Raw genomic sequence first — 12747 nt, forward strand, 5'->3', positions numbered from 1 at the left:
TTCAATGATGTCCCTATGGAATCTCAAGGGCGGCTTGTTGTTTAAATTTAGGAACAAAGCTAGATTTATCATTAGCGAAAACCAAGTTTGTTGGTTATGGAAGGCAAGACTTGGCACGCATTCATTCTCTTAGTTTTTGTTATATAAGAAGAAAGAGTACAGCATCTGGCTATCTCCCAAATGTTACTCTGGATTATTTCAGCAGTCCCATCTCACTCTCATCAAACACCTGTTTCATTACATAACAAGCTATCATCACAACCCGTCTTCTAGATTTCTAAGAAAAATCAAAAACTTTCTGAATCTACTACCTGTAACCTGCTAAACTTTCAATACTCAGCAGCAGAGATGGTTGTACTTACCAACATCTGACCTCTCAAATCCACTTCTTTTGTTTCATTTAATGAAATTGGTGCCACTCATTAAAAAAACCCATCATGAATGCTTCAGGAACTGAGACGCTCCACATTTCAAAATGTGAATTTGTTTGCACGTCCAAGGTGATATCCTTTGTGCTGCACAACAATGCTCATGCAGCTTGCTTTGCATACTACATCTGGAGAAGATATACATTTTAGGAATGAAGCCCTTGATGGGATATTCTTCAATGATGTCCCTATGAAATCTCAAGGGCGGCTTGTTGTTTAAATTTAGGAACAAAGCTAGATTTATCATTAGCGAAAACCAAGTTTGTTGGTTATGGATGGCAACACTTGGCACGCTCTCATTCTCTTAGTTGATTAATTGTGGGTCATTAGTTGATGAGGTGGTTACAAACTGTGCTGGTGAAGGTGAACTGTTTACTCCTTTCCATGAAGAGCTTAGTCTGTGTTGCAGCAGACAAGTTTCCAGGGATGGACTTTTGAGGGCCATCTTCGGTGCACTTTCAGCATCTTTTAGGTAACACGGCTTCGGTTTCCAGTTTAAAATGCGACTCTGGTGGGACTCGAACCCACAGCCTTTGAATGCCTACATTTCACTAGAAGTCCAATGCGCTATCCATTGCGCCACAGAGCCGAGCTTGCACTGACTGTTTTTGCCAGGCACCTTCAAATGAAAAATATCTGCTTTTACCCATTTGTTCGTGGCATTTCAGAATGTATGCAGGCTACCTTTTTGTTATATAAGAAGAAAGAGTACAGCATCTGGCTATCTCCCAAATGTTACTCTGGATTATTTCAGCAGTCCCATCTCACTCTCATCAAACACCTGTTTCATTACATAACAAGCTATCATCACAACCCGTCTTCTAGATTTCTAAGAAAAATCAAAAACTTTCTGAATCTACTACCTGTAACCTGCTAAACTTTCAATACTCAGCAGCAGAGATGGTTGTACTTACCAACATCTGACCTCTCAAATCCACTTCTTTTGTTTCATTTAATGAAATTGGTGCCACTCATTAAAAAAAAACCATCATGAATGCTTCAGGAACTGAGACGCTCCACATTTCAAAATGTGAATTTGTTTGCACGTCCAAGGTGATATCCTTTGTGCTGCACAACAATGCTCATGCAGCTTGCTTTGCATACTACATCTGGAGAAGATATACATTTTAGGAATGAAGCCCTTGATGGGATATTCTTCAATGATGTCCCTATGAAATCTCAAGGGCGGCTTGTTGTTTAAATTTAGGAACAAAGCTAGATTTATCATTAGCGAAAACCAAGTTTGTTGGTTATGGATGGCAACACTTGGCACGCTTTCATTCTCTTAGTTGATTAATTGTGTGTCATTAGTTGATGAGGTGGTTACAAACTGTGCTGGTGAAGGTGAACTGTTTACTCCTTTCCATGAAGAGCTTAGTCTGTGTTGCAGCAGACAAGTTTCCAGGGATGGACTTTTGAGGGCCATCTTCGGTGCACTTTCAGCATCTTTTAGGTAACACGGCTTCCGTTTCCAGTTTAAAATGTGACTCTGGTGGGACTCGAACCCACAACCTTTGAAAGCCTACATTTCTCTAGAAGTCCAATGCGCTATCCATTGCGCCACAGAGCCGAGCTTGCACTGACTGTTTTTGCCAGGCACCTTCAAATGAAAAATATCTGCTTTTACCCATTTGTTCGTGGCATTTCAGGATGTATGCAGGCTACCTTTTTGTTATATAAGAAGAAAGAGTACAGCATCTGGCTATCTCCCAAATGTTACTCTGGATTATTTCAGCAGTCCCATCTCACTCTCATCAAACACCTGTTTCATTACATAACAAGCTATGATCAGTCTTCTACCTGTAACCTGCTAAACTTTCAATACTCAGCAGCAGAGATGGTTGTACTTACCAACATCTGACCTCTCAAATCCACAACCTGTCTTCTAGATTTCTAAGAAAAATCAAAAACTTTCTGAGTCTACTACCTGTAACCTGCTAAACTTTCAATACTCAGCAGCAGAGATGGTTGTACTTACCAACATCTGACCTCTCAAATCCACTTCTTTTGTTTCATTTAATGAAATTGGTGCCACTCATTAAAAAATACCCATCATGAATGCTTCAGGAACTGAGACGCTCCACATTTCAAAATGTGAATTTGTTTGCACGTCCAAGGTGATATTCTTTGTGCTGCACAACAATGCTCATGCAGCTTGCTTTGCATACTACATCTGGAGAAGATATACATTTTAGGAATGAAGCCCTTGATGGGATATTCTTCAATGATGTCCCTATGAAATCTCAAGGGCGGCTTGTTGTTTAAATTTAGGAACAAAGCTAGATTTATCATTAGCGAAAACCAAGTTTGTTGGTTATGGATGGCAACACTTGGCACGCTTTCATTCTCTTAGTTGATTAATTGTGTGTCATTAGTTGATGAGGTGGTTACAAACTGTGCTGGTGAAGGTGAACTGTTTACTCCTTTCCATGAAGAGCTTAGTCTGTGATGCAGCAGACAAGTTTCCAGGGATGGATTTTTGAGGGCCATCTTCGGTGCACTTTCAGCATCTTTTAGGTAACACGGCTTCCGTTTCCAGTTTAAAATGTGACTCTGGTGGGACTCGAACCCACAACCTTTGAATGCCTACATTTCTCTAGAAGTCCAATGCGCTATCCATTGCGCCACAGAGCCGAGCTTGCACTGACTGTTTTTGCCAGGCACCTTCAAATGAAAAATATCTGCTTTTACCCATTTGTTCGTGGCATTTCAGGATGTATGCAGGCTACCTTTTTGTTATATAAGAAGAAAGAGTACAGCATCTGGCTATCTCCCAAATGTTACTCTGGATTATTTCAGCAGTCCCATCTCACTCTCATCAAACACCTGTTTCATTACATAACAAGCTATCATCAGTCTTCTACCTGTAACCTGCTAAACTTTCAATACTCAGCAGCAGAGATGGTTGTACTTACCAACATCTGACCTCTCAAATCCACTTCTTTTGTTTCATTTAATGAAATTGGTGCCACTCATTAAAAAAAACCATCATGAATGCTTCAGGAACTGAGACGCTCCACATTTCAAAATGTGAATTTGTTTGCACGTCCAAGGTGATATCCTTTGTGCTGCACAACAATGCTCATGCAGCTTGCTTTGCATACTACATCTGGAGAAGATATACATTTTAGGAATGAAGCCCTTGATGGGATATTCTTCAATGATGTCCCTATGAAATCTCAAGGGCGGCTTGTTGTTTAAATTTAGGAACAAAGCTAGATTTATCATTAGCGAAAACCAAGTTTGTTGGTTATGGATGGCAACACTTGGCACGCTCTCATTCTCTTAGTTGATTAATTGTGGGTCATTAGTTGATGAGGTGGTTACAAACTGTGCTGGTGAAGGTGAACTGTTTACTCCTTTCCATGAAGAGCTTAGTCTGTGTTGCAGCAGACAAGTTTCCAGGGATGGACTTTTGAGGGCCATCTTTGGTGCACTTTCAGCATCTTTTAGGTAACACGGCTTCGGTTTCCAGTTTAAAATGCGACTCTGGTGGGACTCGAACCCACAGCCTTTGAATGCCTACATTTCACTAGAAGTCCAATGCGCTATCCATTGCGCCACAGAGCCGAGCTTGCACTGACTGTTTTTGCCAGGCACCTTCAAATGAAAAATATCTGCTTTTACCCATTTGTTCGTGGCATTTCAGGATGTATGCAGGCTACCTTTTTGTTATATAAGAAGAAAGAGTACAGCATCTGGCTATCTCCCAAATGTTACTCTGGATTATTTCAGCAGTCCCATCTCACTCTCATCAAACACCTGTTTCATTACATAACCATCTATCATCACAACCTGTCTTCTAGATTTCTAAGAAAAATCAAAAACTTTCTGAGTCTACTACCTGTAACCTGCTAAACTTTCAATACTCAGCAGCAGAGATGGTTGTACTTACCAACATCTGACCTCTCAAATCCACTTCTTTTGTTTCATTTAATGAAATTGGTGCCACTCATTAAAAAAAAAACATCATGAATGCTTCAGGAACTGAGACGCTCCACATTTCAAAATGTGAATTTGTTTGCACGTCCAAGGTGATATCCTTTGTGCTGCACAACAATGCTCGTGCAGCTTGCTTTGCATACTACATCTGGAGAAGATATACATTTTAGGAATGAAGCCCTTGATGGGAAATTCTTCAATGATGTCCCTATGGAATCTCAAGGGCGGCTTGTTGTTTAAATTTAGGAACAAAGCTAGATTTATCATTAGCGAAAACCAAGTTTGTTGGTTATGGAAGGCAAGACTTGGCACGCTTTCATTCTCTTAGTTGATTAATTGTGTGTCATTAGTTGATGAGGTGGTTACAAACTGTGCTGGTGAAGGTGAACTGTTTACTCCTTTCCATGAAGAGCTTAGTCTGTGTTGCAGCAGACAAGTTTCCAGGGATGGACTTTTGAGGGCCATCTTCGGTGCACTTTCAGCATCTTTTAGGTAACACGGCTTCGGTTTCCAGTTTAAAATGCGACTCTGGTGGGACTCGAACCCACAACCTTTGAAGGTCTACATTTCACTAGAAGTCCAATGCACTATCCATTGCGCCACAGAGCCGAGCTTGCACTGACTGTTTTTGCCAGGCACCTTCAAATGAAAAATATCTGCTTTTACCCATTTGTTCGTGGCATTTCAGGATGTATGCAGGCTACCTTTTTGTTATATAAGAAGAAAGAGTACAGCATCTGGCTATCTCCCAAATGTTACTCTGGATTATTTCATCAGTCCCATCTCACTCTCATCAAACACCTGTTTCATTACATAACAAGCTATCATCACAACCCGTCTTCTAGATTTCTAAGAAAAATCAAAAACTTTCTGAGTCTACTACCTGTAACCTGCTAAACTTTCAATACTCAGCAGCAGAGATGGTTGTACTTACCAACATCTGACCTCTCAAATCCACAACCTGTCTTCTAGATTTCTAAGAAAAATCAAAAACTTTCTGAGTCTACTACCTGTAACCTGCTAAACTTTCAATACTCAGCAGCAGAGATGGTTGTACTTACCAACATCTGACCTCTCAAATCCACTTCTTTTGTTTCATTTAATGAAATTGGTGCCACTCATTAAAAAATACCCATCATGAATGCTTCAGGAACTGAGACGCTCCACATTTCAAAATGTGAATTTGTTTGCACGTCCAAGGTGATATTCTTTGTGCTGCACAACAATGCTCATGCAGCTTGCTTTGCATACTACATCTGGAGAAGATATACATTTTAGGAATGAAGCCCTTGATGGGATATTCTTCAATGATGTCCCTATGAAATCTCAAGGGCGGCTTGTTGTTTAAATTTAGGAACAAAGCTAGATTTATCATTAGCGAAAACCAAGTTTGTTGGTTATGGATGGCAACACTTGGCACGCTTTCATTCTCTTAGTTGATTAATTGTGTGTCATTAGTTGATGAGGTGGTTACAAACTGTGCTGGTGAAGGTGAACTGTTTACTCCTTTCCATGAAGAGCTTAGTCTGTGTTGCAGCAGACAAGTTTCCAGGGATGGACTTTTGAGGGCCATCTTCGGTGCACTTTCAGCATCTTTTAGGTAACACGGCTTCCGTTTCCAGTTTAAAATGTGACTCTGGTGGGACTCGAACCCACAACCTTTGAATGCCTACATTTCTCTAGAAGTCCAATGCGCTATCCATTGCGCCACAGAGCCGAGCTTGCACTGACTGTTTTTGCCAGGCACCTTCAAATGAAAAATATCTGCTTTTACCCATTTGTTCGTGGCATTTCAGGATGTATGCAGGCTACCTTTTTGTTATATAAGAAGAAAGAGTACAGCATCTGGCTATCTCCCAAATGTTACTCTGGATTATTTCAGCAGTCCCATCTCACTCTCATCAAACACCTGTTTCATTACATAACAAGCTATCATCAGTCTTCTACCTGTAACCTGCTAAACTTTCAATACTCAGCAGCAGAGATGGTTGTACTTACCAACATCTGACCTCTCAAATCCACTTCTTTTGTTTCATTTAATGAAATTGGTGCCACTCATTAAAAAAAACCCATCATGAATGCTTTAGGAACTGAGACGCTCCACATTTCAAAATGTGAATTTGTTTGCACGTCCAAGGTGATATCCTTTGTGCTGCACAACAATGCTCATGCAGCTTGCTTTGCATACTACATCTGGAGAAGATATACATTTTAGGAATGAAGCCCTTGATGGGATATTCTTCAATGATGTCCCTATGGAATCTCAAGGGCGGCTTGTTGTTTAAATTTAGGAACAAAGCTAGATTTATCATTAGCGAAAACCAAGTTTGTTGGTTATGGAAGGCAATACTTGGCACGCTTTCATTCTCTTAGTTTTTGTTATATAAGAAGAAAGAGTACAGCATCTGGCTATCTCCCAAATGTTACTCTGGATTATTTCAGCAGTCCCATCTCACTCTCATCAAACACCTGTTTCATTACATAACAAGCTATCATCACAACCTGTCTTCTAGATTTCTAAGAAAAATCAAAAACTTTCTGAGTCTACTACCTCTAACCTGCTAAACTTTCAATACTCAGCAGCAGAGATGGTTGTACTTACCAACATCTGACCTCTCAAATCCACTTCTTTTGTTTCATTTAATGAAATTGGTGCCACTCATTAAAAAAAACCCATCATGAATGCTTCAGGAACTGAGACGCTCCACATTTCAAAATGTGAATTTGTTTGCACGTCCAAGGTGATATCCTTTGTGCTGCACAACAATGCTCATGCAGCTTGCTTTGCATACTACATCTGGAGAAGATATACATTTTAGGAATGAAGCCCTTGATGGGATATTCTTCAATGATGTCCCTATGAAATCTCAAGGGCGGCTTGTTGTTTAAATTTAGGAACAAAGCTAGATTTATCATTAGCGAAAACCAAGTTTGTTGGTTATGGATGGCAACACTTGGCACGCTCTCATTCTCTTAGTTGATTAATTGTGGGTCATTAGTTGATGAGGTGGTTACAAACTGTGCTGGTGAAGGTGAACTGTTTACTCCTTTCCATGAAGAGCTTAGTCTGTGTTGCAGCAGACAAGTTTCCAGGGATGGACTTTTGAGGGCCATCTTCGGTGCACTTTCAGCATCTTTTAGGTAACACGGCTTCGGTTTCCAGTTTAAAATGCGACTCTGGTGGGACTCGAACCCACAGCCTTTGAATGCCTACATTTCACTAGAAGTCCAATGCGCTATCCATTGCGCCACAGAGCCGAGCTTGCACTGACTGTTTTTGCCAGGCACCTTCAAATGAAAAATATCTGCTTTTACCCATTTGTTCGTGGCATTTCAGAATGTATGCAGGCTACCTTTTTGTTATATAAGAAGAAAGAGTACAGCATCTGGCTATCTCCCAAATGTTACTCTGGATTATTTCAGCAGTCCCATCTCACTCTCATCAAACACCTGTTTCATTACATAACAAGCTATCATCACAACCTGTCTTCTAGATTTCTAAGAAAAATCAAAAACTTTCTGAGTCTACTACCTGTAACCTGCTAAACTTTCAATACTCAGCAGCAGAGATGGTTGTACTTACCAACATCTGACCTCTCAAATCCACTTCTTTTGTTTCATTTAATGAAATTGGTGCCACTCATTAAAAAAAACCCATCATGAATGCTTCAGGAACTGAGACGCTCCACATTTCAAAATGTGAATTTGTTTGCACGTCCAAGGTGATATCCTTTGTGCTGCACAACAATGCTCATGCAGCTTGCTTTGCATACTACATCTGGAGAAGATATACATTTTAGGAATGAAGCCCTTGATGGGATATTCTTCAATGATGTCCCTATGAAATCTCAAGGGCGGCTTGTTGTTTAAATTTAGGAACAAAGCTAGATTTATCATTAGCGAAAACCAAGTTTGTTGGTTATGGATGGCAACACTTGGCACGCTCTCATTCTCTTAGTTGATTAATTGTGTGTCATTAGTTGATGAGGTGGTTACAAACTGTGCTGGTGAAGGTGAACTGTTTACTCCTTTCCATGAAGAGCTTAGTCTGTGTTGCAGCAGACAAGTTTCCAGGGATGGACTTTTGAGGGCCATCTTCGGTGCACTTTCAGCATCTTTTAGGTAACACGGCTTCGGTTTCCAGTTTAAAATGCGACTCTGGTGGGACTCGAACCCACAACCTTTGAATGCCTACATTTCACTAGAAGTCCAATGCGCTATCCATTGCGCCACAGAGCCGAGCTTGCACTGACTGTTTTTGCCAGGCACCTTCAAATGAAAAATATCTGCTTTTACCCATTTGTTCGTGGCATTTCAGGATGTATGCAGGCTACCTTTTTGTTATATAAGAAGAAAGAGTACAGCATCTGGCTATCTCCCAAATGTTACTCTGGATTATTTCAGCAGTCCCATCTCACTCTCATCAAACACCTGTTTCATTACATAACAAGCTATCATCAGTCTTCTACCTGTAACCTGCTAAACTTTCAATACTCAGCAGCAGAGATGGTTGTACTTACCAACATCTGACCTCTCAAATCCACTTCTTTTGTTTCATTTAATGAAATTGGTGCCACTCATTAAAAAAAACCCATCATGAATGCTTTAGGAACTGAGACGCTCCACATTTCAAAATGTGAATTTGTTTGCACGTCCAAGGTGATATCCTTTGTGCTGCACAACAATGCTCATGCAGCTTGCTTTGCATACTACATCTGGAGAAGATATACATTTTAGGAATGAAGCCCTTGATGGGATATTCTTCAATGATGTCCCTATGGAATCTCAAGGGCGGCTTGTTGTTTAAATTTAGGAACAAAGCTAGATTTATCATTAGCGAAAACCAAGTTTGTTGGTTATGGAAGGCAAGACTTGGCACGCTTTCATTCTCTTAGTTTTTGTTATATAAGAAGAAAGAGTACAGCATCTGGCTATCTCCCAAATGTTACTCTGGATTATTTCAGCAGTCCCATCTCACTCTCATCAAACACCTGTTTCATTACATAACAAGCTATCATCACAACCCGTCTTCTAGATTTCTAAGAAAAATCAAAAACTTTCTGAATCTACTACCTGTAACCTGCTAAACTTTCAATACTCAGCAGCAGAGATGGTTGTACTTACCAACATCTGACCTCTCAAATCCACTTCTTTTGTTTCATTTAATGAAATTGGTGCCACTCATTAAAAAAAATCCATCATGAATGCTTCAGGAACTGAGACGCTCCACATTTCAAAATGTGAATTTGTTTGCACGTCCAAGGTGATATCCTTTGTGCTGCACAACAATGCTCATGCAGCTTGCTTTGCATACTACATCTGGAGAAGATATACATTTTAGGAATGAAGCCCTTTATGGGATATTCTTCAATGATGTCCCTATGAAATCTCAAGGGCGGCTTGTTGTTTAAATTTAGGAACAAAGCTAGATTTATCATTAGCGAAAACCAAGTTTGTTGGTTATGGATGGCAACACTTGGCACGCTCTCATTCTCTTAGTTGATTAATTGTGGGTCATTAGTTGATGAGGTGGTTACAAACTGTGCTGGTGAAGGTGAACTGTTTACTCCTTTCCATGAAGAGCTTAGTCTGTGTTGCAGCAGACAAGTTTCCAGGGATGGACTTTTGAGGGCCATCTTTGGTGCACTTTCAGCATCTTTTAGGTAACACGGCTTCGGTTTCCAGTTTAAAATGCAACTCTGGTGGGACTTGAACCCACAACCTTTGAATGCCTACATTTCACTAGAAGTCCAATGCGCTATCCATTGCGCCACAGAGCCAAGCTTGCACTGACTGTTTTTGCCAGGCACCTTCAAATGAAAAATATCTGCTTTTACCCATTTGTTCGTGGCATTTCAGGATGTATGCAGGCTACCTTTTTGTTATATAAGAAGAAAGAGTACAGCATCTGGCTATCTCCCAAATGTTACTCTGGATTATTTCAGCAGTCCCATCTCACTCTCATCAAACACCTGTTTCATTACATAACAAGCTATCATCACAACCAGTCTTCTAGATTTCTAAGAAAAATCAAAAATTTTCTGAGTCTACTACCTGTAACCTGCTAAACTTTCAATACTCAGCAGCAGAGATGGTTGTACTTACCAACATCTGACCTCTCAAATCCACTTCTTTTGTTTCATTTAATGAAATTGGTGCCACTCATTAAAAAAAACCCATCATGAATGCTTCAGGAACTGAGACGCTCCACATTTCAAAATGTGAATTTGTTTGCACGTCCAAGGTGATATCCTTTGTGCTGCACAACAATGCTCGTGCAGCTTGCTTTGCATACTACATCTGGAGAAGATATACATTTTAGGAATGAAGCCCTTGATGGGAAATTCTTCAATGATGTCCCTATGGAATCTCAAGGGCGGCTTGTTGTTTAAATTTAGGAACAAAGCTAGATTTATCATTAGCGAAAACCAAGTTTGTTGGTTATGGAAGGCAAGACTTGGCACGCTTTCATTCTCTTAGTTTTTGTTATATAAGAAGAAAGAGTACAGCATCTGGCTATCTCCCAAATGTTACTCTGGATTATTTCAGCAGTCCCATCTCACTCTCATCAAACACCTGTTTCATTACATAACAAGCTATCATCACAACCCGTCTTCTAGATTTCTAAGAAAAATCAAAAACTTTCTGAATCTACTACCTGTAACCTGCTAAACTTTCAATACTCAGCAGCAGAGATGGTTGTACTTACCAACATCTGACCTCTTAAATCCACTTCTTTTGTTTCATTTAATGAAATTGGTGCCACTCATTAAAAAAAAACCATCATGAATGCTTCAGGAACTGAGACGCTCCACATTTCAAAATGTGAATTTGTTTGCACGTCCAAGGTGATATCCTTTGTGCTGCACAACAATTCTCATGCAGCTTGCTTTGCATACTACATCTGGAGAAGATATACATTTTAGGAATGAAGCCCTTGATGGGATATTCTTCAACGATGTCCCTATGGAATCTCAAGGGCGGCTTGTTGTTTAAATTTAGGAACAAAGCTAGATTTATCATTAGCGAAAACCAAGTTTGTTGGTTATGGAAGGCAAGAGTTGGCACGCTTTCATTCTCTTAGTTGATTAATTGTGTGTCATTAGTTGATGAGGTGGTTACAAACTGTGCTGGTGAAGGTGAACTGTTTACTCCTTTCCATGAAGAGCTTAGTCTGTGTTGCAGCAGACAAGTTTCCAGGGATGGACTTTTGAGGGCCATCTTCGGTGCACTTTCAGCATCTTTTAGGTAACACGGCTTCGGTTTCCAGTTTAAAATGCGATTTTGGTGGGACTCGAACCCACAACCTTTGAATGCCTACATTTCACTAGAAGTCCAATGCGCTATCCATTGCGCCACAGAGCCGAGCTTGCACTGACTGTTTTTGCCAGGCACCTTCAAATGAAAAATATCTGCTTTTACCCATTTGTTCATGGCATTTCAGGATGTATGCAGGCTACCTTTTTGTTATATAAGAAGAAAGAGTACAGCATCTGGCTATCTCCCAAATGTTACTCTGGATTATTTCAGCATTCCCATCTCACTCTCATCAAACACCTGTTTCATTACATAACAAGCTATCATCAGTCTTCTACCTTTAACCTGCTAAACTTTCAATACTCAGCAGCAGAGATGGTTGTACTTACCAACATCTGACCTCTCAAATCCACTTCTTTTGTTTCATTTAATGAAATTGGTGCCATTCATTAAAAAAAAACCCATCATGAATGCTTCAGGAACTGAGACGCTCCACATTTCAAAATGTGAATTTGTTTGCACGTCCAAGGTGATATCCTTTGTGCTGCACAACAATGCTCATGCAGCTTGCTTTGCATACTACATCTGGAGAAGATATACATTTTAGGAATGAAGCCCTTGATGGGATATTCTTCAATGATGTCCCTATGAAATCTCAAGGGCGGCTTGTTGTTTAAATTTAGGAACAAAGCTAGATTTATCATTAGCGAAAACCAAGTTTGTTGGTTATGGATGGCAACACTTGGCACGCTCTCATTCTCTTAGTTGATTAATTGTGGGTCATTAGTTGATGAGGTGGTTACAAACTGTGCTGGTGAAGGTGAACTGTTTACTCCTTTCCATGAAGAGCTTAGTCTGTGTTGCAGCAGACGAGTTTCCAGGGATGGACTTTTGAGGGCCATCTTTGGTGCACTTTCAGCATCTTTTAGGTAACACGGCTTCGGTTTCCAGTTTAAAATGCGACTCTGGTGGGACTCAAACCCACAGCCTTTGAATGCCTACATTTCACTAGAAGTCCAATGCGCTATCCATTGCGCCACAGAGCCGAGCTTGCACTGACTGTTTTTGCCAGGCACCTTCAAATGAAAAATATCTGCTTTTACCCATTTGTTCGTGGCAT

At 40.3% G+C, this 12747-nt stretch overlaps 11 non-coding genes across 11 annotated transcripts; all 11 read right to left on the bottom strand.

Annotated features, from left to right (window-relative positions):
* Positions 1 to 931: 931 nt before the first annotated feature.
* On the bottom strand, positions 932 to 1017 carry TRNAR-UCU (transfer RNA arginine (anticodon UCU)). Its single transcript is given in 2 exon segments — positions 932 to 967; positions 981 to 1017. It is a non-coding gene; the product is annotated as a tRNA-Arg (tRNA).
* An 895-nt stretch (positions 1018 to 1912) lies between these two features.
* TRNAR-UCU (transfer RNA arginine (anticodon UCU)) lies at positions 1913 to 1998 on the bottom strand. Its single transcript is given in 2 exon segments — positions 1913 to 1948; positions 1962 to 1998. It is a non-coding gene; the product is annotated as a tRNA-Arg (tRNA).
* A 978-nt stretch (positions 1999 to 2976) lies between these two features.
* Positions 2977 to 3062, bottom strand: TRNAR-UCU (transfer RNA arginine (anticodon UCU)). The gene is given in 2 exon segments: positions 2977 to 3012; positions 3026 to 3062. It is a non-coding gene; the product is annotated as a tRNA-Arg (tRNA).
* An 850-nt stretch (positions 3063 to 3912) lies between these two features.
* On the bottom strand, positions 3913 to 3998 carry TRNAR-UCU (transfer RNA arginine (anticodon UCU)). The gene is given in 2 exon segments: positions 3913 to 3948; positions 3962 to 3998. It is a non-coding gene; the product is annotated as a tRNA-Arg (tRNA).
* An 895-nt stretch (positions 3999 to 4893) lies between these two features.
* On the bottom strand, positions 4894 to 4979 carry TRNAR-UCU (transfer RNA arginine (anticodon UCU)). Its single transcript is given in 2 exon segments — positions 4894 to 4929; positions 4943 to 4979. It is a non-coding gene; the product is annotated as a tRNA-Arg (tRNA).
* A 1022-nt stretch (positions 4980 to 6001) lies between these two features.
* TRNAR-UCU (transfer RNA arginine (anticodon UCU)) lies at positions 6002 to 6087 on the bottom strand. The gene is given in 2 exon segments: positions 6002 to 6037; positions 6051 to 6087. It is a non-coding gene; the product is annotated as a tRNA-Arg (tRNA).
* Positions 6088 to 7542: 1455 nt separating this feature from the next.
* Positions 7543 to 7628, bottom strand: TRNAR-UCU (transfer RNA arginine (anticodon UCU)). Its single transcript is given in 2 exon segments — positions 7543 to 7578; positions 7592 to 7628. It is a non-coding gene; the product is annotated as a tRNA-Arg (tRNA).
* An 895-nt stretch (positions 7629 to 8523) lies between these two features.
* Positions 8524 to 8609, bottom strand: TRNAR-UCU (transfer RNA arginine (anticodon UCU)). The gene is given in 2 exon segments: positions 8524 to 8559; positions 8573 to 8609. It is a non-coding gene; the product is annotated as a tRNA-Arg (tRNA).
* Positions 8610 to 10064: 1455 nt separating this feature from the next.
* On the bottom strand, positions 10065 to 10150 carry TRNAR-UCU (transfer RNA arginine (anticodon UCU)). The gene is given in 2 exon segments: positions 10065 to 10100; positions 10114 to 10150. It is a non-coding gene; the product is annotated as a tRNA-Arg (tRNA).
* A 1499-nt stretch (positions 10151 to 11649) lies between these two features.
* Positions 11650 to 11735, bottom strand: TRNAR-UCU (transfer RNA arginine (anticodon UCU)). Its single transcript is given in 2 exon segments — positions 11650 to 11685; positions 11699 to 11735. It is a non-coding gene; the product is annotated as a tRNA-Arg (tRNA).
* Positions 11736 to 12587: 852 nt separating this feature from the next.
* On the bottom strand, positions 12588 to 12673 carry TRNAR-UCU (transfer RNA arginine (anticodon UCU)). Its single transcript is given in 2 exon segments — positions 12588 to 12623; positions 12637 to 12673. It is a non-coding gene; the product is annotated as a tRNA-Arg (tRNA).
* Between the last annotated feature and the right edge of the window lie 74 nt (positions 12674 to 12747).

This window comes from Hyperolius riggenbachi, chromosome 8 (assembly GCF_040937935.1).
Source record: "Hyperolius riggenbachi isolate aHypRig1 chromosome 8, aHypRig1.pri, whole genome shotgun sequence".
NCBI lineage: Eukaryota > Metazoa > Chordata > Amphibia > Anura > Hyperoliidae > Hyperolius > Hyperolius riggenbachi.